Here is a 25817-nt window from a genome sequence, read left to right as displayed (position 1 = left end):
AACCAAGAGCGGAGAGGGGACCTCAGCTGAAGAAAGTGCCCCATCATCAACAAGTAGCGGAACCCCTACAGAGAGCAGAAAGGAGACGTCAAGCACAGCTCCAACAACGTCAGTTATCAAAACGGGAAAGACGGCAGCTGAAATAACAATTCCTCACTCTACTCCAGGTACAACCCCAAAGAGCAGAGAGGGGACCTCAGCTGAAGAAAGTGTCCCATCAATAACAAGTAGCAGAACCCCTACAGAGAGCAGAGAGGAGACGTCAAGCCCAGCTCCAACAACGTCAGTTATCGAAACGGGAAAGACGGCAGCTGAAACAACGATTTCTCATTCTACTCCAGGTACATCCACCAAGAGCGGAGAGGGGATCTCAGCTGAAGAAAGTGTCCCATCACCAACAAGTAGCGGAACCCCTACAGAGAGCAGAGAGGAGACGTCAAGCCCAGCTCCAACAACTTCAGTTATTGAAACGGGAAGGACGGCAGCTGAAACAATTTCCCACTCTACTCCAGGTACATCCGCCAAGAGCAGAGAGGGGACCTCAGCTGAAGAAAGTGTCCCATCAGCAACAAGTAGCGGAACCCCTACAGAGAGCAGAGAGGAGACGTCAAGCAGACCTCCAACAACTTCAGTTATCGAAACAGGAAGGACGGCAGCTGAAACAACGATTCCTCACTCTACTCCTGGTACATCCCCCAAGAGCGGAGAGGGGACCTCAGCTGAAGAAAGTGCCCCATCACCAACAAGTAGCGGAACCCCTACAGAGAGCAGAGTGGAGACGTCAGGGCTACCCCCAACGACTTCAGTTATCGAAACAGGAAAGACGGCAGCTGAGAAAACAATTTCTCGATCTACTCCAGGTACATCCCCCAACAGTGGAGAGGGGACCTCAGCTGAAGAAAGTGCCCCATCATCGACAAGTAGCAGAACCCCTACAGACAGCAGAGAGGAGACGTCAAGCCCAGCTCCAACAACTTCAGTTATTGAAATGGGAAGGACGGCAGCTGAAACAACGATTTCTCACTCTACTCCTGGTACACCCCCCAACAGTGGAGAGGGGACCTCAGCTGAAGAAAGTGCCCCATCATCAACAAGTAGCTTAACCCCTACAGAGAGCAGAGAGGAGACGTCAAGCCCACCTCCAACAACTTCAGTTACCGAAACGGGAAAGACGGCAGCTGAAACAACAATTTCTCAGTCTCCTCCAGGTACACCAACCAAGAGCGGAGAGGGGACCTCAGCTGAAGAAAGTGCCCAATCACCAACAAGTAGCGGAACCCCTACAGAGAGCAGAGAGGAGACCTCAAGTCCACCTCCAACAACTTCAGTTATCGAAACAGGAAAGTCGGCAGCTGAAACAACGATTTCTCACTCTACTCCAGGTACATCCTCCAAGAGCGGAGAGGGGACCTCAGCTGAAGAAAGTACCCCATCACCAACAAGTAGCGGAACTCCTACACGGAGCAGAGAGGAGACGTCAAGCCCACCTACAACAACTTCAGTTATTGAAACGGGAAGGACGGCAGCTGAAACAACGATTTCTCACTCTACTCCAGGTACATCCCCCAACAGTGGAGAGGGGACCTCAGCTGAAGAAAGTGCCCCATCATCGACAAGTAGCAGAACCCCTACAGAGAGCAGAGAGGAGACGTCAAGCCCAGCTCCAACAACTTCAGTTATCGAAACAGGAAAGACGGCAGCTGAAACAACGATTTCTCACTCTACTCCAGATACATCCACCAGGAGCGGAGAGGGGACCTCAGCTGAAGAAAGTGCCTCATCATCAACAAGTAGCGGAATCCCTACAGAGAGCAGAGAGGAGACGTCAAGCCCACCTCCAACAACTTCAGTTATTGAAACGGGAAGGAGGGCAGCTGAAACAACGATTTCTCAGTCTCCTCCAGGTACAACAACCAAGAGCGGAGAGGGGACCTCAGCTGAAGAAAGTGCCCCATCATTAACAAGTAGCGGAAACTATACAGAGAGCAGAGAGGAGACGTCAAGCCCACCTCCAACAACTTCAGTTATCGAAACGGGAAGGACGGCAGCTGAAACAACGATTTCTCACTCTAATCCAGGTACATCCACCAAAAGCGGAGAGGGGACCTCAGCTGAAGAAAGTGCCCCATCATCAACAAGTAGCGGAACCCCTACAGAGAGCAGAGAGGAGACGTCAAGCCCACCTCCCACAACTTCAGTTATTGAAACGGGAAGGACGGCAGCTGAAACAACGATTTCTCACTCTACTCCAAGTACATCCACCAAGAGCGGAGAGGGGACCTCAGCTGAAGAAAGTGCCCCATCATCAACAAGTAGCGGAACCCCTACAGAGAGCAGAGAGGAGACGTCAAGCCCACCACCAACAACTTCAGTTATCGAAACGGGAAGGACGGCAGCTGAAACAACGATTCCTCACTCTACTCCTGGTACATCCCCCAATAGCGGAGAGGGGACCTCAACTGAAGAAAGTGGCTCATCACCAACAAGTAGCGGAAGGCCTTCAAAGAGCAGAGGGGAGACGTCAAGCCCAGCTCCAACAACTGCAGTTATCGAAACAGGAAAGACGGCAGCTGAAACAATGATTTCTCAGTGTCCTCCAGCTACAACAACAAAAAGCGGAGAGGGGACCTCAGCTGAAGAAAGTGCCCCATCATCAACTAGTAGTGGAACCCCTACAGAGAGCAGAGAGGAGACGTCAAGCCCATCTTCAACAATTTCAGTTATCGAAACGGGAAAGACTGCAGCTAAAACAACGATTTCTCACTCTACTCCAAGTACATCCACCAAGAGCGGAGAGGGCACCTCAGCTGAAGAAAGTGTCCCATCAATAACAAGTAGCAGAACCCCTACAGAGAGCAGAGAGGAGACGTCAAGCCCAGCTCCAACAACGTCAGTTATCGAAACGGGAAAGACGGCAGCTGAAACAACGATTTCTCATTCTACTCCAGGTACATCCACCATGAGCGGAGAGGGGACCTCAGCTGAAGAAAGTGCCCCATCATCGACAAGTAGCGGAACCCCTACAGAGAGCAGAGAGGAGACGTCAAGCCCAGCTCCAACAACTTCAGTTATTGAAACGGGAAGGACGGCAGCTGAAACAATTTCCCACTCTACTCCAGGTACATCCACCAAGAGCAGAGAGGGGACCTCAGCTGAAGAAAGTGTCCCATCACCAACAAGTAGCGGAACCCCTACAGACAGCAGAGAGGAGACGTCAAGCCGAGCTCCAACAACTTCAGTTATTGAAACGGGAAGGACGGCAGCTGAAACAACGATTCCTCCCTCAACTCCAGATACATCCCCCAGGAGCGGAGAGGGGACCTCAGCTGAAGAAAGTGTCCCATCAATAACAAGTAGCAGAACCCCTACAGAGAGCAGAGAGGAGACGTCAAGCCCAGCTCCAACAACGTCAGTTATCGAAACAGGAAAGACGGCAGCTGAAACAACGATTTCTCATTCTACTCCAGGTACATCCACCAAGAGCGGAGAGGGGACCTCAACTGAAGAAAGTGCCCCATCATCGACAAGTAGCGGAACCCCTACAGAGTGCAGAGAGGAGATGTCAAGCCCAGCTCCAACAACTTCAGTTATCGAAACAGGAAAGACGGCATCTGAAACAACGATTTCTCACTCTACTCCAGGTACATCCCCCAGGAGCGGAGAGGGGGCCTCAGCTGAAGAAAGTACCCCATCACCAACAAGTAGCGGAACCCCTCCAGAGAGCAGAGAGGAGACGTCAAGCCCACCTCCAACAACTTCAGTTATCGAAACGGGAAAGACGGCAGCCGAAGCAACGATTCCTCACTCTACTCCAGGTACATCCCCCAAGAGCAGAGAGGGGACCTCAGCTGAAGAAAGTGCCCCACTATCAACAAGTAGCGGAACCCCTCCAGAGAGCAGAGAGGAGGTGTCAAGCCCAGCTCCAACAACTTCAGTTATCAAAACAGGAAAGACGGCAGCTGAAACAACGATTTCTCACTCTACTCCAGGTACATCCTCCAAGAGCGGAGAGGGGACCTCAGCTGAAGAAAGTACCCCATCACCAACAAGTAGCGGAACTCCTACAGAGAGCAGAGAGGAGACGTCAAGCCCACCTCCAACAACGTCAGTTATCGAAACAGGAAAGACGGCAGCTGAAACAACGATTTCTCACTCTACTCCAGGTACATCCCCCAGGAGCGGAGAGGGGACCTCAGCTGAAGAAAGTGCCCCATCATCAATAAGTAGCGGAACCCCTACAGAGAGCAGAGAGGAGACGTCAAGCCCAGCTCCAACAACTTCAGTTATCGAAACGGGAAAGACGGCAGCTGAAACAATGATTTCTCACTCTACTCCAGGTACATCTACCAAGAGCGGAGAGGGGACCTCAGTTGAAGAAAGTGTCCCATCATTAACAAGTAGCGGAATCCCTACAGAGAGCAGAGAGGAGACGTCAAGCCCACCTCCCACAACTTCAGTTATCGAAACAGGAAAGACGGCAGCTGAGACAACGATTTCTCACTCTACTCCAGGTACATCCCCCAAGAGCAGAGACGGGACTTCAGCTGAAGAAAGTGTCCCATCACCAACAAGTAGCGGAACCCCTACAGAGAGTAAAGAGGAGACGTCAAGCCCACCTCCAACAACGTCAGTTATTGAAACGGGAAAGACGGCAGCTGAAACAACAATTTCTCAGTCTCCTCCAGGTACACCAACCAAGAGCGGAGAGGGGACCTCAGCTGAAGAAAGTGGCCCATCACCAACAAGTAGCGGAACCCCTACAGAGAGCAGAGAAGAGACGTCAAGCCCACCTCTAACAACTGCAGTTATCGAAACAGGAAAGAAGGCAGCTGAAACAACGATTTCTCATTCTACTCCAGGTACATCCACCAAGAGCGGAGAGGGGACCTCAACTGAAGAAAGTGCCCCATCATCGACAAGTAGCGGAACCCCTACAGAGTGCAGAGAGGAGATGTCAAGCCCAGCTCCAACAACTTCAGTTATCGAAACAGGAAAGACGGCATCTGAAACAACGATTTCTCACTCTACTCCAGGTACATCCCCCAGGAGCGGAGAGGGGGCCTCAGCTGAAGAAAGTACCCCATCACCAACAAGTAGCGGAACCCCTCCAGAGAGCAGAGAGGAGACGTCAAGCCCACCTCCAACAACTTCAGTTATCGAAACGGGAAAGACGGCAGCCGAAGCAACGATTCCTCACTCTACTCCAGGTACATCCCCCAAGAGCAGAGAGGGGACCTCAGCTGAAGAAAGTGCCCCACTATCAACAAGTAGCGGAACCCCTCCAGAGAGCAGAGAGGAGGTGTCAAGCCCAGCTCCAACAACTTCAGTTATCAAAACAGGAAAGACGGCAGCTGAAACAACGATTTCTCACTCTACTCCAGGTACATCCTCCAAGAGCGGAGAGGGGACCTCAGCTGAAGAAAGTACCCCATCACCAACAAGTAGCGGAACTCCTACAGAGAGCAGAGAGGAGACGTCAAGCCCACCTCCAACAACGTCAGTTATCGAAACAGGAAAGACGGCAGCTGAAACACCGATTTCTCACTCTACTCCAGGTACATCCCCCAGGAGCGGAGAGGGGACCTCAGCTGAAGAAAGTGCCCCATCATCAATAAGTAGCGGAACCCCTACAGAGAGCAGAGAGGAGACGTCAAGCCCAGCTCCAACAACTTCAGTTATCGAAACGGGAAAGACGGCAGCTGAAACAATGATTTCTCACTCTACTCCAGGTACATCTACCAAGAGCGGAGAGGGGACCTCAGTTGAAGAAAGTGTCCCATCATTAACAAGTAGCGGAATCCCTACAGAGAGCAGAGAGGAGACGTCAAGCCCACCTCCCACAACTTCAGTTATCGAAACAGGAAAGACGGCAGCTGAGACAACGATTTCTCACTCTACTCCAGGTACATCCCCCAAGAGCAGAGACGGCACTTCAGCTGAAGAAAGTGTCCCATCACCAACAAGTAGCGGAACCCCTACAGAGAGTAAAGAGGAGACGTCAAGCCCACCTCCAACAACGTCAGTTATTGAAACGGGAAAGACGGCAGCTGAAACAACAATTTCTCAGTCTCCTCCAGGTACACCAACCAAGAGCGGAGAGGGGACCTCAGCTGAAGAAAGTGGCCCATCACCAACAAGTAGCGGAACCCCTACAGAGAGCAGAGAAGAGACGTCAAGCCCACCTCTAACAACTGCAGTTATCGAAACAGGAAAGAAGGCAGCTGAAACAACGATTTCTCACTCTACTCCAGGTACATCCCCCAAGAGCGGAGAGGGGACCTCAGCTGAAGAAAGTGTCCCATCACCAACAAGTAGCGGAACCCCTACAAAGAGTAAAAAGGAGACGTCAGGGCCATCTCCAACAACTTCAGTTATCGAAACAGGAAAGACGGCAGCTGAGAAAACAATTTCTCACTCTACTCCAGGTACATCCACCAAGAGCGGAGAGGGGACCTCAGCTGAAGAAAGTGTCCCATCATCAACAAGTAGCGGAACCCCTACAGAGAGCAGAGAGGAGACGTCAAGCCCACCTCCAACAACTTCAGTTATTGAAACGGGAAGGACGGCAGCTGAAACAACAATTTCTCACTCTACTCCAGGTACAACAACCAAGAGCGGAGAGGGGACCTCAGCTGAAGAAAGTGCCCCATTATCAACAAGTAGCGGAACCCCTACAGAGAGTAGAAATGAGACGTCAAGGTCACCTCCAACAACTAAAGTTATCCAAACGGGAAAGACGGAAGCTGAAACAATTTCCCACTCTACTCCAGGTACATCCACCAAGAGCAGAGAGGGGACCTCAGCTGAAGAAAGTGCCCCATCAACAACAAGTAGCGGAACCCCTACAGAGAACAGAGAAGAGACCTCAAGTCCACCTCCAACAACTTCAGTTATCGAAACAGGAAAGTCGGCAGCTGAAACAACGATTTCTCACTCTACTCCAGGTACATCCTCCAAGAGCGGAGAGGGGACCTCAGCTGAAGAAAGTATCCCATCACCAACAAGTAGCGGAACTCCTACACGGAGCAGAGAGGAGACGTCAAGCCCACCTACAACAACTTCAGTTATTGAAACGGGAAGGACGGCAGCTGAAACAACGATTTCTCACTCTACGCCAGGTACATCCCCCAACAGTGGAGAGGGGACCTCAGCTGAAGAAAGGGCCTCATCATCAACAAGTAGCGGGATCCCTACAGAGAGCAGAGAGGAGACGTCAAGCCCAGCTCCAACAACGTCAGTTATCGAAACGGGAAAGACGGCAGCTGAAACAACGATTTCTCACTCTACTCCAGGTACATCCCCCAAGAGCAGAGACGGGACCTCAGCTGAAGAAAGTGTCCCATCACCAACAAGTAGCGGAACCCCTACAGAGAGCAGAGAGGAGACGTCAAGCCCACCTCCAACAACTTCAGTTATTGAAACGGAAAGGACGGCAGCTGAAACAACGATTTCTCAGTCTCCTTCAGGTACAACAACCAAGAGCGGAGAGGGGACCTCAGCTGAAGAAAGTGCCCCATCATCAACAAGTAGCAGAACCCCTACAGAGAGCAGAGAGGAGACGTCAAGCCCAGCTCCAACAACGTCAGTTATCGAAACGGGAAAGACGGCAGCTGAAACAACGATTTCTCATTCTACTCCAGTTACATCCACCAAGAGCGGAGAGGGGACCTCAGCTGAAGAAAGTGCCCCATTATCAACAAGTAGCGGAACCCCTACAGAGAGTAGAAATGAGACGTCAAGGTCACCTCCAACAACTAAAGTTAACCAAACGGGAAAGACGGAAGCTGAAACGATTTCTCACTCTACTCCAGGTACATCCCCCAAGAGCGGAGAGGGGACCTCAGCTGAAGAAAGTGCCCCATCATTAACAAGTAGCGGAACCCCTACAGAGAGCAGAGAGGAGACGTCAAGCCCACCTCCAACATCTTCAGTTATCGAAACTGGAAGGACGGCAGCTGAAACAACGATTTCTCAGTCTCCTCCAGGTACACGAACCAAGAGCGGAGAGGGGACCTCAGCTGAAGAAAGTGGCCCATCACCAACAAGTAGCGGAACCCCTACAGAGAGCAGAGAGGAGACGTCAAGGTCACCTCCAACAACTTCAGTTATCCAAACGGGAAAGACGGAAGCTGAAACAATTTCCCACTCTACTCCAGGTACATCCACCAAGAGCAGAGAGGGGACCTCAGCTGAAGAAAGTGCCCCATCCCCAACAAGTAGCGGAACCCCTACAGAGAGCAGAGAGGAGACGTCAAGCCCACCTCCAATAACGTCAGTTATTGAAACAGGAAAGACGGCAGCTGAAACCACGATTTCTCACTCTACTCCAGGTACATCCCCCAGGAGCGGAGAAGGGACCTCAGCTGAAGAAAGTGCCCCATCATCAATAAGTAGCGGAACCCCTACAGAGAGCAGAGAGGAGACGTCAAGCCCACCTCCAACAACGTCAGTTATCGAAACAGGAAAGACGGCAGCTGAAACAACGATTTCTCGCTCTACTCCAGGTACATCCACCAAGAGCGGAGAGGGGACCTCAGCTGAAGAAAGTGCCCCATCACCAACAAGTAGCGGAACCCCTACAAAGAGTAAAGAGGAGACGTCAGGGCCATCTCCAACAACTTCAGTTATCGAAACAGGAAAGACGGCAGCTGAGAAAACAATTTCTCACTCTACTCCAGGTACATCCACCAAGAGCGGAGAGGGGACCTCAGCTGAAGAAAGTGCCCCATCACCAACAAGTAGCGGAACCCCTACAGAGAGCAGAGAGGAGACGTCAAGCCCACCTCCAACATCTTCAGTTATCGAAACGGGAAAGACGGCAGCTGAAACAACAATTTCTGTGGCTACTCCAGGTACATCCCCCAGGAGCGGAGAGGGGACCTCAGCTGAAGAAAGTGTCCCATCACCAACAAGTAGCGGAACCCCTACAGAGAGCAGAGAGGAGACGTCAAGCCCAGCTCCAACAACTTCAGTTATCGAAACAGGAAAGTCGGCAGCTGAAGCAAGGATTTCTCACTCTACTCCAGGTACATCCCCCAAGAGCGGAGAGGGGACCTCAGCTGAAGAAAGTGTCCCATCACCAACAAGTAGCGGAACCCCTACAGAGAGTAAAGAGGAGACGTCAGGGCCATCTCCAACAACTTCAGTTATCGAAACAGGAAAGACGGCAGCTGAGAAAACAATTTCTCACTCTATTCCAGATACATCCACCAGGAACGGAGAGGGGACCTCAGCTGAAGAAAGTGTCCCATCACCAACAAGTAGCGGAACTCTTACAGGGAGCAGAGAGACCTCAAGCCCAGCTCCAACAACTTCAGTTATCGAAACGGGAAAGACGGCAGCTGAAACAACGATTTCTCACTCTACTCCAGGTACATCCCCCAAGAGCGGAGAGGGGACCTCAGCTGAAGAAAGTGTCCCATTACCAACAAGTAGCGGAACCCCTACAGAGAGTAAAGAGGAGACGTTAGGGCCACCTCCAACAACTTCAGTTATCGAAACGGGAAAGACGGCAGCTGAAACAACGATTTCTCACTCTACTCCAGGTATATCCACCAAAAGCGGAGAGGGGACCTCAGCTGAAGAAAGTACCCCATCACCAACAAGTAGCGGAACCCCTACAGAGAGCAGAGAGGAGACGTCAAGCCCACCTCCAACAACTCCAATAATCGAAACAGGAAAGACGGCAGCTGAAACAACAATTTCTGTGGCTACTCCAGGTACACCAACCAAGAGCGGAGAGGGGACATCAGCTGAAGAAAATGCCCCATTACCAACAAGTAGTGGAACCCCTACAGAGAGTAAAGAGGAGACGTCAGGGCCATCTCCAACAACTTCAGTTATCGAAACAGGAAAGACGGCAGCTGAGAAAACAATTTCTCACTCTATTCCAGATACATCCACCAGGAGCGGAGAGGGGACCTCAGCTGAAGAAAGTGTCCCATCACCAACAAGTAGCGGAACTCTTACAGGGAGCAGAGAGACCTCAAGCCCAGCTCCAACAACTTCAGTTATCGAAACGGGAAAGACGGCAACTGAAACAACGATTTCTCACTCTACTCCAGGTACATCCCCCAAGAGCGGAGAGGGGACCTCAGCTGAAGAAAGTGTCCCATTACCAACAAGTAGCGGAACCCCTACAGAGAGTAAAGAGGAGACGTCAGGGCCACCTCCAACAACTTCAGTTATCAAAACGGGAAAGACGGCAGCTGAAACAACGATTCCTCCCTCTATTCTCGGTACATCCCCCAGGAGCGGAGAGGGGATCTCAGCTGAAGAAAGTGTCCCATCACCAACAAGTAGCGGAACCCCTACAGAGAGCAGAGAGGAGACGTCAAGCCCACCTACAACTTCAGTTATTGAAACAGGAAGGACGGAAGCTGAAACAACGATTTCTCAGTCTCCTCCAGGTACACCAACCAAGAGCAGAGAGGGGACATCAGCTGAAGAAAGTGCCCCATCACCAACTAGTAGCGGAACCCCTACAGAGAGCAGAGAGGAGACGTCAAGCCCAGCTCCAACAACTTCAGTTATCGAAACGGGAAAGACGGCAGCTGAAACCACGATTTCTCACTCTACAGTAGGTATATCCACAAAGAGCGGAGAGGGGACCTCAGCGGAAGAAAGTGTCCCATCACCAACAAGAAGCGGAACCCCTACAGAGAGTAAAGAGGAGACGTCAAGCCCAGCTCCAACAACTTCAGTTATCGAAACGAGAAAGACGGCAGCTGAAACAACTATTTCTAAGTCTACACCAGGTACATCCACAAAGAGCGGAGAGGGGACCTCAGCTGAAGAAAGTGCCCCATCACCAACAAGTAGCGGAACCCCTACAGAGAGTAGAGTGGAGATGTCAGGGCTACCCCCAACGACTTCAGTTATCGAAACAGGAAAGACGGCAGCTGAAACAATGATTCTTCCCTCTACTCCAGGTACATCCCCCAAGAGCAGAGAGGGGACCTCAGCTGAAGAAAGTGTCCCATCACCAACAAGTAGCGGAACCCCTACAGAGAGCAGAGAGCAGACGTCAAGCCCACCTCCAACAACTGCAGTTATCGAAACAGGAAAGACGGCAGCTATGAAAACAATTTCTCACTCTACCCGAGATACATCCACCAGGAGCGGAGAGGGGACCTCAGCTGAAGAAAGTGGCCCATCACCAACAAGTAGCGGAACCCCTACAGAGAGCAGAGAGGAGACGTCAAGCCCACCTCCAACAACTTCAGTTATTGAAACAGGAAGGACGGCAGCTGAAACAACGATTTCTCACTCTTCTCCAGATACATCCACCAGGAGCGGAGAGGGGACCTCAGCTAAAGAAAGTGTTGCATCACCAACAAGTAGCGGAACCCCTACAGAGAGCAGAGAGGAGACGTCAGGGCTACCTCCAACGACTTCAGTTATCTTAACAGGAAAGACGGCAGCTGAGAAAACAATTTCTCACTCTATTCCAGATACATCCACCAGGAGCGGAGAGGGGACCTCAGCTGAAGAAAGTGTCCCATCACCAACAAGTAGCGGAACCCTTACAGGGAGCAGAGAGGAGACCTCAAGCCCAGCTCCAACTACTTCAGTTATCGAAACGGGAAAGACGGCAGCTGAAACAACGATTTCTCACTCTACTCCAGGTACATCCCCCAAGAGCCGAGAGGGGACCTCAGGTAAAGAAAGTGTCCCATCACCAACAAGTAGCGGAACCCCTACAGAGAGCAGAGAGGAGACGTCAAGCCCACCTCCAACAACTTCAGTTATCGAAACAGGAAAGACGGCAGCTGAAACAACGATTTCTCACTCTACTCCAGGTACATCCCCCAAGAGCGGAGAGGGGACCTCAGCTGAAGAAAGTGTCCCATCACCAACAAGTAGCGGAACCCCTACAGAGAGTAAAGAGGAGACGTCAGGGCCACCTCCAACAACTTCAGTTATTGAAACAGGAAGGACGGCAGCTGAAACAACGATTTCTCACTCTTCTCCAGATACATCCACCAGGAGCGGAGAGGGGACCTCAGCTAAAGAAAGTGTTGCATCACCAACAAGTAGCGGAACCCCTACAGAGAGCAGAGAGGAGACGTCAGGGCTACCTCCAACGACTTCAGTTATCTTAACAGGAAAGACGGGAGCTGAGAAAACAATTTCTCACTCTACTCCAGATACAACCACCAGGAGCGGAGAGGGGACCTCAGCTGAAGAAAGTGTCCCATCTCCAACAAGTAGCGGAACCCCTACAGAGAGTAAAGAGGAGACGTCAGGGCCATCTCTAACAACTTCAGTTATCAAAAAAGGAAAGACGGCAGCTGAGAAAACAATTTCTCACTCTATTCCAGATACATCCACCAGGAGCGGAGAGGGGACCTCAGCTGAAGAAAGTGTCCCATCACCAACAAGTAGCGGAACCCTTACAGGGAGCAGAGAGGAGACCTCAAGCCCAGCTCCAACGACTTCAGTTATCGAAACAGGAAAGACGGCAGCTGAAACAATGATTCTTCCCTCTACTCCAGGTACATCCCCCAAGAGCAGAGAGGGGACCTCAGCTGAAGAAAGTGTCCCATCACCAACAAGTAGCGGAACCCCTACAGAGAGCAGAGAGCAGACGTCAAGCCCACCTCCAACAACTGCAGTTATCGAAACAGGAAAGACGGCAGCTATGAAAACAATTTCTCACTCTACCCGAGATACATCCACCAGGAGCGGAGAGGGGACCTCAGCTGAAGAAAGTGGCCCATCACCAACAAGTAGCGGAACCCCTACAGAGAGCAGAGAGGAGACGTCAAGCCCACCTCCAACAACTTCAGTTATTGAAACAGGAAGGACGGCAGCTGAAACAACGATTTCTCACTCTTCTCCAGATACATCCACCAGGAGCGGAGAGGGGACCTCAGCTAAAGAAAGTGTTGCATCACCAACAAGTAGCGGAACCCCTACAGAGAGCAGAGAGGAGACGTCAGGGCTACCTCCAACGACTTCAGTTATCTTAACAGGAAAGACGGCAGCTGAGAAAACAATTTCTCACTCTATTCCAGATACATCCACCAGGAGCGGAGAGGGGACCTCAGCTGAAGAAAGTGTCCCATCACCAACAAGTAGCGGAACCCTTACAGGGAGCAGAGAGGAGACCTCAAGCCCAGCTCCAACTACTTCAGTTATCGAAACGGGAAAGACGGCAGCTGAAACAACGATTTCTCACTCTACTCCAGGTACATCCCCCAAGAGCCGAGAGGGGACCTCAGGTAAAGAAAGTGTCCCATCACCAACAAGTAGCGGAACCCCTACAGAGAGCAGAGAGGAGACGTCAAGCCCACCTCCAACAACTTCAGTTATCGAAACAGGAAAGACGGCAGCTGAAACAACGATTTCTCACTCTACTCCAGGTACATCCCCCAAGAGCGGAGAGGGGACCTCAGCTGAAGAAAGTGTCCCATCACCAACAAGTAGCGGAACCCCTACAGAGAGTAAAGAGGAGACGTCAGGGCCACCTCCAACAACTTCAGTTATTGAAACAGGAAGGACGGCAGCTGAAACAACGATTTCTCACTCTTCTCCAGATACATCCACCAGGAGCGGAGAGGGGACCTCAGCTAAAGAAAGTGTTGCATCACCAACAAGTAGCGGAACCCCTACAGAGAGCAGAGAGGAGACGTCAGGGCTACCTCCAACGACTTCAGTTATCTTAACAGGAAAGACGGGAGCTGAGAAAACAATTTCTCACTCTACTCCAGATACAACCACCAGGAGCGGAGAGGGGACCTCAGCTGAAGAAAGTGTCCCATCTCCAACAAGTAGCGGAACCCCTACAGAGAGTAAAGAGGAGACGTCAGGGCCATCTCTAACAACTTCAGTTATCAAAAAAGGAAAGACGGCAGCTGAGAAAACAATTTCTCACTCTATTCCAGATACATCCACCAGGAGCGGAGAGGGGACCTCAGCTGAAGAAAGTGTCCCATCACCAACAAGTAGCGGAACCCTTACAGGGAGCAGAGAGGAGACCTCAAGCCCAGCTCCAACAACTTCAGTTATCGAAACGGGAAAGACGGCAGCTGAAACAACGATTTCTCACTCTACTCCGGGTACATCCCCCAAGAGCCGAGAGGGGACCTCAGGTAAAGAAAGTGTCCCATTACCAACAAGTAGCGGAACCCCTACAGAGAGCAGAGAGGAGACGTCAAGCCCACCTCCAACAACTTCAGTTATCGAAACAGGAAAGACGGCAGCTGAAACAACGATTTCTCACTCTACTCCAGGTACATCCCCCAAGAGCGGAGAGGGGACCTCAGCTGAAGAAAGTGTCCCATTACCAACAAGTAGCGGAACCCCTACAGAGAGTAAAGAGGAGACGTCAGGGCCACCTCCAACAACTTCAGTTATCGAAACGGGAAAGACGGCAGCTGAAACAACGATTCCTCCCTCTACTCTAGGTACATCCCCCAGGAGCGGAGAGGGGATCTCAGCTGAAGAAAGTGTCCCATCACCAACAAGTAGCGGAACCCCTACAGAGAGCAGAGAGGAGACGTCAAGCCCACCTACAACAACTTCAGTTATTGAAACGGGAAGGACGGCAGCTGAAACAACGATGTTTCAGTCTCCTACAGGTACATCCACCAAAAGCGGAGAGGGGACCTCAGCTGAAGAAAGTGCCCCATCACCAACAAGTAGCGGAACCCCTACAGAGAGCAGAGAGGAGACGTCAAGCCCACCTCCAACAACGTCAGTTATCGAAACAGGAAAGACGGCAGCTGAAACGATTTCTCACTCTACTCCAGGTACATCCCCCAGGAGCGGAGAGGGGACCTCAGCTGAAGAAAGTGCCCCATCACCAACAAGTAGCGGAACCCCTACAGAGAGTAGAGTGGAGATGTCAGGGCTACCCCCAACGACTTCAGTTATCGAAACAGGAAAGACGGCAGCTGAAACAATGATTCCTCCCTCTACTCTAGGTACATCCCCCAAGAGCAGAGAGGGGACCTCAGCTGAAGAAAGTGTCCCATCACCAACAAGTAGCGGAACCCCTACAGAGAGCAGAGAGTGGACGTCAAGCCCACCTTCAACAACTGCAGTTATCCAAACAGGAAAGACGGCAGGTGAAACAACGATTTCTCAGTCTACTACCAGTATATCCCCCAAGAGCGGAGAGGGGACCTCAGCTGAAGAAAGTGCCCCATCATTAACAAGTAGCGGAACCCCTACAGAGAGCAGAGAGGAGACGTCAAGCCCACCTCCAAGAACTGCAGTTATCGAAACAGGAAAGACGGCAGCTGAGAAAACAATTTCTCACTCTACCCGAGATACATCCACCAGGAGCGGAGAGGGGACCTCAGCTGAAGAAAGTGGCCCATCACCAACAAGTAGCGGAACCCCTACAGAGAGCAGAGAGGAGACGTCAAGCCCACCTCCAACAACTGCAGTTATCGAAACGGGAAAGACGGCACCTGAAACAACGATTTCTCACTCTACTCCAGGTACATCTACCAAGAGCGGAGAGGGGACCTCAGTTGAAGAAAGTGTCCCATCATTAACAAGTAGCGGAATCCCTACAGAGAGCAGAGAGGAGACGTCAAGCCCACCTCCAACAACTGCAGTTATTGAAACGGGAAAGACGGCAGCTGAAATAACGATTCCTCCCTCTATTCCAGGTACACCAACCAAGAGAGGAGAGGGGACCTCAGCTGAAGAAAGTGCCCCATCATCAACAAGTAGCGGAACCCCTACAGAGAGCAGAGAGGAGACGTCAGGGCTACCTACAACAACTGCAGTTATCGAAACGGGAAAGACGGCAGCTGAGAAAACAATTTCTCACTCTACTCCAGGTACATCCACCAGGAGCGGAGAGGGGACCTTAGTTAAAGAAAGTGACCCATCATCGACAAGTAGCGGAACCCCTACAGAGAGCAGAGAGGAGACGTCAAGCCCACCTCCAACAACTTCAGTTATTGAAACGGGAAGGACGGCAGCTGAAACAACGATTTCTCACTCTACTCCAGGTACATCCCCCAAGAGTGGAGAGGGGACCTCAGCTGAAGAAAGTGGCCCATCACCAACAAGTAGCGGAACACCTACAGAGAGTAAAGAGGAGACGTCAAGCCCACCTCCAACAACTTCAGTAATCGAAACGGGAAAGATGGCAGCTGAAACAACAATTCCTCACTCTACTACAGGTACATCCCCCAGGAGCGGAGAGGGGACCTCAGCTGAAGAAAGTGTCCCATCACCAACAAGTAGCGGAACCCCTACAGAGAGCAGAGAGGAGACGTCAAGCCCACCTCCAACAACGTCAGTTATTGAAACGGGAAAGACGGCAGCTGAAACCACGATTTCTCACTCTACTCCAGATACATCCACCAGGAGCGGAGAGGGGACCTCAGCTGAAGAAAGTGTCCCATCACCAACAAGTAGCGGAACCCCTACAGAGAGCAGAGAGGAGACGTCAGGGCTACCTCCAACGACTTCAGTTATCGAAACAGGAAAGACGGCAGCTGAAACAACGATTTCTCACTCTTCTCCAGGTACATCCCCCAAGAGCGGAGAGGGGACCTCAGCTGAAGAAAGTGTCCCATTACCAACAAGTAGCGGAACCCCTACAGAGAGTAAAGAGGAGACGTCAGGGCCACCTCCAACAACTTCAGTTATCGAAACGGGAAAGACGGCAGCTGAAACAACGATTCCTCCCTCTACTCTAGGTACATCCCCCAGGAGCGGAGAGGGGATCTCAGCTGAAGAAAGTGTCCCATCACCAACAAGTAGCGGAACCCCTACAGAGAGCAGAGAGGAGACGTCAAGCCCACCTACAACAACTTCAGTTATTGAAACGGGAAGGACGGCAGCTGAAACAACAGTGTTTCAGTCTCCTCCAGGTACATCCACCAAAAGCGGAGAGGGGACCTCAGCTAAAGAAAGTGTCCCATCACCAACAAGTAGCGGAACCCCTACAGAGAGCAGAGAGGAGACGTCAAGCCCAGCTCCAACAACTTCAGTTATCGAAACGGGAAAGACGGCAGCTGAAACAACGATTTCTCACTCTACTCCAGGTACATCCCCCAGGAGCGGAGAGGGGACCTCAGCTGAAGAAAGTGTCCCATCACCAACAAGTAGCGGAACCCTTACAAAGAGTAAAAAGGAGACGTCAGGGCCATCTCCAACAACTTCAGTTATCGAAACAGGAAAGACGGCAGCTGAGAAAACAATTTCTCACTCTACTCCAGGTACATCCAGCAAGAGCGGAGAGGGGACCTCAGCTGAAGAAAGTGTCCCATCATCAACAAGTAGCGGAACCCCTACAGAGAGCAGAGAGGAGACGTCAAGCCCAGCTCCAACAACTTCAGTTATCGAAACGGGAAAGACGGCAGTTGAAACAATGATTCCTACCTCTACTCCAGATACATCCCCCAGGAGCGGAGAGGGGATCTCAGCTGAAGAAAGTGCCCCATCATCAACAAGTAGCGGAATCCCTACAGAGATCAGAGAGGAGACGTCAAGCCCAGCTCCAACAACTTCAGTTATCGAAACGGGAAAGACGGCAGCTGAAACAATGATTTCTCACTCTACTCCAGGTACATCTACCAAGAGCGGAGAGGGGACCTCAGTTGAAGAAAGTGTCCCATCATTAACAAGTAGCGGAATCCCTACAGAGAGCAGAGAGGAGACGTCAAGCCCACCTCCAACAACTTCAGTTATTGAAACGGGAAAGACGGCAGCTGAGAAAACAATTTCTCACTCTACTCCAGCTACATCCACCAAGAGCGGAGAGGGGATCTCATCTGAAAAAAGTGCCCCATCATCGATAAGTAGCGGAACCCCTACAGAGAGAAGAGAGGAGACGTCAAGCCCAGCTCCAACCACTTTAGTTATCGAAACGGGAAAGACGGCAGCTGAAACCACGATTTCTCACTCTACACCAGGTACATCCACCAAGAGCGGAGAGGGGACCTCAGCTGAAGAAAGTGTCCCATCACCAACAAGTAGTGGAGCCCCTACAGAGAGTAAAGAGGAGACGTCAAGCCCAGCTCCAACAACTTCAGTTATCGAAACAGGAAAGACGGCAGCTGAAAAAACTATTTCTAAGTCTACTCCAGGTACATCCACAAAGAGCGGAGAGGGGACCTCAGCTGAAGAAAGTGCCCCATCTCCAACAAGTAGCGGAACCCCTACAGAGAGTAGAGTGGAGACGTCAGTGCTACCCCCAACGACTTCAGTTATCGAAACAGGAAAGACGGCAGATGAGGAAACAATTTCTCACTCTACTCCAGATACATCCACCAGAAGCGGAAAGGGGACCTCAGCTGAAGAAAGTGGCCCATCACCAACAAGTAGCGGAACCCCTACAGAGAGCAGAGCGGAGACGTCAGGGCTACCTCCAACGACTTCAGTTATCGAAACAGGAAAGACGGCAGCTGAGAAAACAATTTTTCATTATACTCCAAATACATCCACCAGGAGCGGAGAGGGGACCTCAGCTGAAGAAAGTGGCCCATCACCAACAAGTAACGGAACCCCTACAGAGAGCAGAGAGGAGACGTCAAGCCCACCTCCAACAACTGCAGTTATCGAAAAAGGAAAGATGGTAGCTGAAACAACGATTTCTCACTCTACTCCAGGTACATCCACCAGGAGCGGAGAGGGGACCTCAGCTGAAGAAAGTGTCCCATCAGCAACAAGTAGCGGAACCCCTACAGAGAGTAAAGAGGAGACGTCAGGGCCATCTCCAACAACTTCAGTTATCGAAACAGGAAAGACGGCAGCTGAGAAAACAATTTCTCACTCTACTCCAGGTACATCCCCCAAGAGCGGTGAGGGGACCTCAGCTGAAGAAAGTGCCCCATCACCAACAAGTAGCGGAACCCCTACAGAGAGCAGAGAGGAGACGTCAAGCGCACCTCCAACAACGTCAGTTATCGAAACAGGAAAGATGGCAGCTGAAACCACGATTTCTCACTCTACTCCAGGTACATCCACCAAGAGCGGAGAGGGGACCTTAGTTAAAGAAAGTGCCCCATCATCAACAAGTAGCGGAACCCCTACAGAGAGCAGAGAGGAGACGTCAAGCCCACCTCCAACCACTTCAGTAATCGAAACAAGAAAGACGGCAGCTGAAACAACGATTTCTCACTCTACTCTAGGTACATCCACCAAGAGCGGAGAGGGCACATCAGCTGAAGAAAGTACCCCATCACTAACAAGTAGTGGAACCCCTATAGAGAGCAGAGAGGGGACGTCAAGCCCACCTCCAAGAACTTCAAGTATCGAAACGGGAAAGACGGCAGCTGAAACAACGATTCCTCCCTCTACTCCAGGTACATCTCCCAAGAGCGGAGAGGGGATCTCAGCTGAAGAAAGTGCCCTATCACCAATAAGTAGTGGAACCCCTACAGAGAGTAAAGAGGAGACGTCAAGCCCACCTCGAACAACTTCTGGTATCGAATCGGGAAAGTCGGCAGCTGAAAAAATGATTTCTCACTCTACTACCAGTATATCCCCCAAGAGCGGAGAGGGGACCTCAGCTGAAGAAAGTGTCCCATCACTAACAAGTAGCGGAACCCCTACAGAGAGTAAGGAGGAGACATCAAGCCCACCTCCAACCACTTCAGTTATCGACACGGGAAAGACGGCAGCTGAAACAACTATTTCTCACTCTCCTCCAGATACATCCACCAGAAGCGGAGAGGGGACCTCAGCTGAAGAAAGTGGCCCATCACCAACAAGTAGCGGAACCCCTAAAGAGAGCAGAGCGGAGACGTCAAGCCCACCTCCAACAACTTCAGTTACTGAAACGGGAAGGACGGCAGCTGAAACAACAATTTCTGTGGCTACTCCAGGTGCCCCATCACCAACAAGTGCAGATAAAATCACTACTGTCCCACTGGGGAAAACAGATTTGGCAGAAAAGTCAACCACTACCCTTTTGACTCCATCTTCCAATGTGAAAGTTTTGTCCTCATCACCAGAAGAGACCGTTGCTTCTTCTTTGACTACAACCAGCAACATTGGGAAGACAGGGATAGCACTAGTTGGAGGGACTTCCTCACCTACTCCGTCTCTCACAAGCCTGTCTCCAAGTACTGACGTAGTATCAGGAACAACAGGAGCAAAGACATCCAGTTATCTTCATTCTACTGGTGTTATTACAGAGATACCATCGCATGGTGAGATATCCCATTTCCCAATTTCTACAACTCTTCCCATTGAGACCACAGATGTAACATCTTCTCAAGAGACAGACACATCTTCCCTTTCCAAGAGTTCTTTCACACAGAGTAAAAGGGTCTTACCAACAGCAGTAGAGACGCCCCCTTCCCTCCGGTTGACAGTATCTCCTTCTGATAGGACAGTGTCCACGTTAGCTAGAGAGCCAACCTCTTCTGTCCTGAGCGCTATCCCTCTACATGAGGGGGCAGAGTTAACATCAGCTGGGATGGATATCACTCACCCTCTGTTTGTAACATCTCCCCCACCAATGACCATGTTAACATCAGCTGAAGGCCCAACTACCTCTCTAATGACCGAAGTGACACCATCTGAGGGGAATCAGCTAACTTCAGAGACAGCCTCAACCATTTCTCCCATAACTTCAGCGTTTCCCCCTGACACACCAACAGAAGTGAAGACATCGATTCCTCTGCATTCCACTGGGCCTTCTGCAGACACTGACAAAGCACAGTCACAGGAAGAGGAATCTTCTAAACCTTCCACTGATAGTACAGAGGTGCCAACTTCTCTCCTTTCTAAAAGATCCACCGTTGAGAGTACAGTGCTCACGTCAACCATAGCCAATACATCCTCTTCTCTCTTTGCTGCATTATCTCCCACAGAAAGTTCTAAGTTAGCATCAACTGAAATGACGCACACTTCCCTCTTCAGTACGGTGTCCAGATCTGCTGAAGGGACCACCACTCCTCACCAGACTACATTTCCCGTGGAGAGGACAGTGGCAACGTCAAGTGGAACTGAGTCATCTTCTTCTGTCTTCGCTCCCTCTCAGCGTATGGAGGAAATACCCACCGAAGAGACGTCTTCTCGCCTGGCATCAACAACCAAGACTACAAGTGCTGCTACATCCACTGAGCTGGAGGCATCTCCAATTATCCAGACTGTGAGGACTACCACCGAGACACCCACATCTCCCACAACTATAGCAATGGTCTCTGCAAAGACGACCCCTTTGCTGTCTACTACACCATTAGCCACAGAGGTCACCTCAGCCAAAAAGGTCCCAAGCTCTGTCCCAGAGAGAACGAAGGGGATCTCATTTGAAGAGACAACCATCTCCCTCCTGACTGCAACATCTCCCTCTGCGAGGACAACAGTTTCATCAGCTACAGTAGAGATTCCGGGTAAGTTTGGATTTTCTTTATATATATATATATATGTACAGTACTGAGGATTATAGTTTGGAGATAAAGGATAATTACAACATATTGTGACCCACATATTTAGTTCCCACTGGGATTTGCAGGAATTGCATGGCGGAATTCTGAAAATGAGAAAGGGGTAGAATGAGGAAGGCATGGTCAGGTTAAACCTGAAGTCTTCTTGAAGGAGGACCAGGGGGGCGCAGGATCACCACAAAGCCTAATCTGACAAGCCACACAGCTCTGTGACAACACTATGCTGCTTCCATGATACCTTATTGCATGGGTAGGCAAACTAAGTCCCGGGGGCCGGATCCGGCCCAATCGCCTTCTAAATCCCGCCCACGGATGATCTGGGAATCAGCGTGTTTTTACATGAGTAGAATGTGTCCTTTTATTTAAAATGCATCTCTGGGTTATTTGTGGGGCATAGGAATTCATTCATTCCCCCCCCCAAATATAGTCCGGCCCCCCACAAGGTTTGAGGGACAGTGGACTGAAAAAGTTTGCTGACCCCTGCCTTATTGGCTGGGTCATGTAACCAGGGGCAGGGCAAGGAAAGGAAATGTGTGAAAGGCAACCCGGTTGAGGGTGTTTCTTGGGAAACAATGCGAGATCCACAGATTCTTTAGCACCCCAAAATGTTCATATGTGGGAATTTGGCTCCACAGTGATGTGTTTGCTTTAATAGAATCCTAGAGTTGAAAGGGACCTCAAGGGTAAAGCACACCTGACAGATGCTTTCTATTTCAACCTCTGTTTAAAAACCACAAAGGAAGGAGAGTCCACCACCTCCTGTGGGTGTCTGTTCCACTGTCAAACAGCTCTCACTGTCAGAAAGTTTTTCCGAATGTTTAGTTGGAATCTCCTTTCTTGTAACTTGAAGCCATGGGTTCGAGTCCTACCCTCTGGAGCAGGAGAAAACAAGCATCTCCCTCTTCCATGTGGCAGCCCTTGAGATCTTTGAAGATGGCTCCCATATCTCCTCTCAGTCTCCTCTTTCCCAGGCTAAACATCCCCAGCTCCCTCAACCGTTCCTCATCAGGCTTGGTTTCCAGACCCTTCGTCATCTTGGTCTCCCTCCTCTGCACACCTTCCAGCATGTCAACATCCTTCTTAAATTGTGGTGCCCAGAATTGGACACAGAATTCCAGGTGTGGTCTGACCAAGGCAGAATAAAGTGGGATTATTACTGCCTAGAGCATGGTGCTGACAATGTCAAGGTTGCAGGTCTGAGCCCCATATGGGACAACTCCATATTTCTGCATTGCCAGGTGTTGTACTAGATGACCCTAAGGGTCCCTTCCAGCTCCACAGTTCTATTATTCTATGACGCATTAGGGAATAGCATTAGCTTCTTTTACTGCTGCATCACCCTGTTGACTCACGTTCAGCTTGTGGTCCACCAAGGCCCCTAGATCTTTTTCACATGTACTGTGAGTAAGCCAGGTGTCCCCCATCCTGTATTTGTGCATCTGGTTCTTCCTGACTAAGTGCAGAACCGTACAATTGTCCCTATTCATTTTGTTAGCTTGAGCCCAGTTCTCCAATCTGTTGAGGTCATCTTGAATCCTGATTCTGTCTTCTGTGACATTAGCTACCCCTCCCAGTTTGGTGTCATCTGCAATTTTGATGAGCATCTCCTCAATTCCTTCGTCCAATCATTTATAAAGATGTTGAACAACAATGGGCCCAGGACAGAACCCTGTGGCACTCCACTTGTCACTTTCCCCCAGGATGACGAGGAACAATTAATGAGTACTCTCTGGGTTCAGTTAGTCAACCAGCTACAAATCCATCTAACAGTTACCTCATTAAACCCACATTTTACCAACATCCTCGTGAGAATATCTTTTTTTATATATACATTTTTATTGTTTTTTTTTAACATATCATTTCCCACAATCATATAACCTAAATTCTTATCTTATACAATATTTTAGACTTCGGTCAACGCCTCTGATGATTTTTCATTCTTTATCACTTATTCTGCATTTCTTAATTTCTCTATTACTCTTCATTATCATTAACTAATAGTTCTCCTCATAGTCTTTCTTGCAATATTTTGAATAATCATCCTTACAAAACTTCTTGCAATCCTACTAGCATAATCTATTCATTACTATTACTTTTCAAATAGTTCGTATATTTACCCCGGTCTTCTATGAATCTCTGGTCCTACAGGTTTCGAATCCTTCCTGTTAATTTATCCAATTCTGCATAGTCCATCAATTTCATCCGCCATTCTTCTTTCGTCGGTAATTCTTCTTGCTTCCATTTTTGTGCCAATAATATTCTTGCTGCTGTCATTGCATGTAAAAACAACTTACAATCCTGTCTATTGATATCATCTCTTACAATGCCGAGTAAAAATGCTTCTGGTTTCTTAATAAATGTGTATTTCAACATCTTTTTCATCTCATTTCCTCGTGAGAATATCATGGGGGACTTTGTCAAAAGCCTTACTGAAATCAAGATACACTATGTCCACAACTGGTTTTACATTTGCTTGCTTGTAAACATGGTGCCGTCAGTGTGCATGGAATTTCACAGAGGTCGAGAAATTTCACAGGTTCACTGTCCTTGATAGGAAGTACCTGTCTGATACTTTTACAAAACTTTTTTTTTAAATTTTTTTTATTAATTTTCCAATATAAAATTGTACAAAACAAAACATCCAATTTATCACCAACATCCTCTTTTTGGACTTCCATCAGCATGTCTGATAATTCTCCGTTTTACTCACTTCTTCCACATTTCTTAATTTAATATTGCACTACATTAATATCTTATTTTTTAAACAATATTTCTACTGTACATTTTCACAGAATTTCCTGAAAGCTTACAAACGTTATCTGATCATCACATATACTTTTCATATAATCTGTAAATTTATTCCAGTCTTCCGTGAATTTCTGGTCTCGTCGGTTCCGGATCCTTCCTGTTAGTTTATCAAGTTCTGCATATTCCATTAATTAAATTGGAATTAATTAAATTCCATTAATTAAATTAAATTGATACTTTTACAAAACTTGGGTGTCTGCACCCCTCTCTTCCGAGCCGCGGCAAGAGCCCCTGGGGTCCCAGGCACCCGCGCAGGGTCTGTGTCTCTTTGGAGAATAGAAGATGCGACGGAGACTGTTGTGGCTTTCAGAATAGGTTTACTCACCTATTTACACCTTCAGCCTGCATGGAGGGAGTCTAGATCTTGCGGCATAGTCATTTCCAGAGGCAGCAGCACAGGCAACCTTGTCCGCCTCCCCCCAAAAATGGATGCCTCTCGTTTTCTTTTTTTTTCCTTTTTTTGAATAATATTTTATTAAGTTTTAACAATAAAGAGATTATGGAACAACAAATAAAAAACCCCAGGAAGAATACAAAAACACAAAAATACAAAAGTACAAAAATAACATTTAACATAAAAGAGGGAAAAAGGGAACACCAAAAAAAAAAATCCCTCTTTTTTAATTTCTCATCTTTGATTAACTGATTTTCCTGACTTCCTCACGCCTCCCTTTTTTTGTATTCCATTTAAAAATGGGTTCAGCAAATTCATATCCTGTTAGTTTATCCTTAATTATTTTCCCTCACATATTATAGCTTCAAGTTTTCATCTAATATCAACCCAATCTTTCATTTTACCTTGTTACCGGATGCCTCTCATTTTCTCCTCCTCCTCCTCCTCCTTCCCAGAACCCTTGCCCAAAAACACCCCCCATCTCCCTTCAAACCCCTCCGGGCACATGGGGGGAGTTTTCTTGCATTGGCAGCAACCCTCAGCGGCCCTCTATTGTTCCCTTCATGGCCCTCGCTTGGCCCGCCTACCCAGGAATCTCTCTGCAGCTTATATGTCTCCCTTCCCACCCCAAAGATGGCGGCTGACAGATTGAGGTTGAATCCTGACAAGACAGAAGTACAGTGCTACCTCGGATTAAGTACTTAATTTGTTCTTAACCTGAAACTGTTCTTAAACTGAAGCACCACTTTAACTAATGGGGCCTCCCGGCGCTGCGGCGCGATTTCTGTTCTCCTCCTGAAGCAAAGTTCTTAACCCGAGGTACTATTTCTGGGTTAGCGGAGTCTGTAACCAGAAGTGTATGTAACGTGAAGCGTATGTAACCTGAAGTATATGTAACCCGAGGTACCACTGTAATAGTAGTAGTACAGTGGTACCTCAGGTTAAGAACTTAATTCGTTCCGGAGGTCTGTTCTTAACCTGAAACTGTTCTTAACCTGAGGTACCACTTTAGCTAATGGGGCCTCCCGCTGCTGCCGTGCCGCCGCCGCACGATTTCGGTTCTCATCCTGAAGCAAAGTTCTGAACCCGAGGTACTATTTCTGGGTTAGCGGAGTCTGTAAGCTGAAGCGTATGTAACCCGAGGTACCACTGTACTGTTTTGAGGGGACAGTGACACGCAGCGTAAACTAATAATGCAGAGTTTTAAAGAATAAAAGCTTTACTGAGTTAAAATAAACTTCTTC

The 25817-nt window shown here is 49.4% G+C and overlaps 1 protein-coding gene across 1 annotated transcript in view; it reads right to left on the bottom strand.

Annotated features, from left to right (window-relative positions):
• The window catches only part of LOC309360941 (uncharacterized protein), a 97699-nt gene extending 73090 nt beyond the window's left edge, over positions 1-24609 (bottom strand). The window contains exon 1 of the mRNA XM_081895945.1: positions 24505-24609. The gene's annotated coding sequence lies outside the window, so the exon portion shown is untranslated. The remainder of the gene's footprint in view (positions 1-24504) is intronic.
• Between the last annotated feature and the right edge of the window lie 1208 nt (positions 24610-25817).

Source organism: Podarcis melisellensis (assembly GCF_964234715.1).
Source record: "Podarcis melisellensis genome assembly, chromosome: 18".
In the NCBI taxonomy this organism is placed as follows: domain Eukaryota; kingdom Metazoa; phylum Chordata; class Lepidosauria; order Squamata; family Lacertidae; genus Podarcis; species Podarcis melisellensis.
Note: the sequence above shows the minus strand (reverse complement) of the source record. Positions and strands in the feature narration are given on the sequence as shown.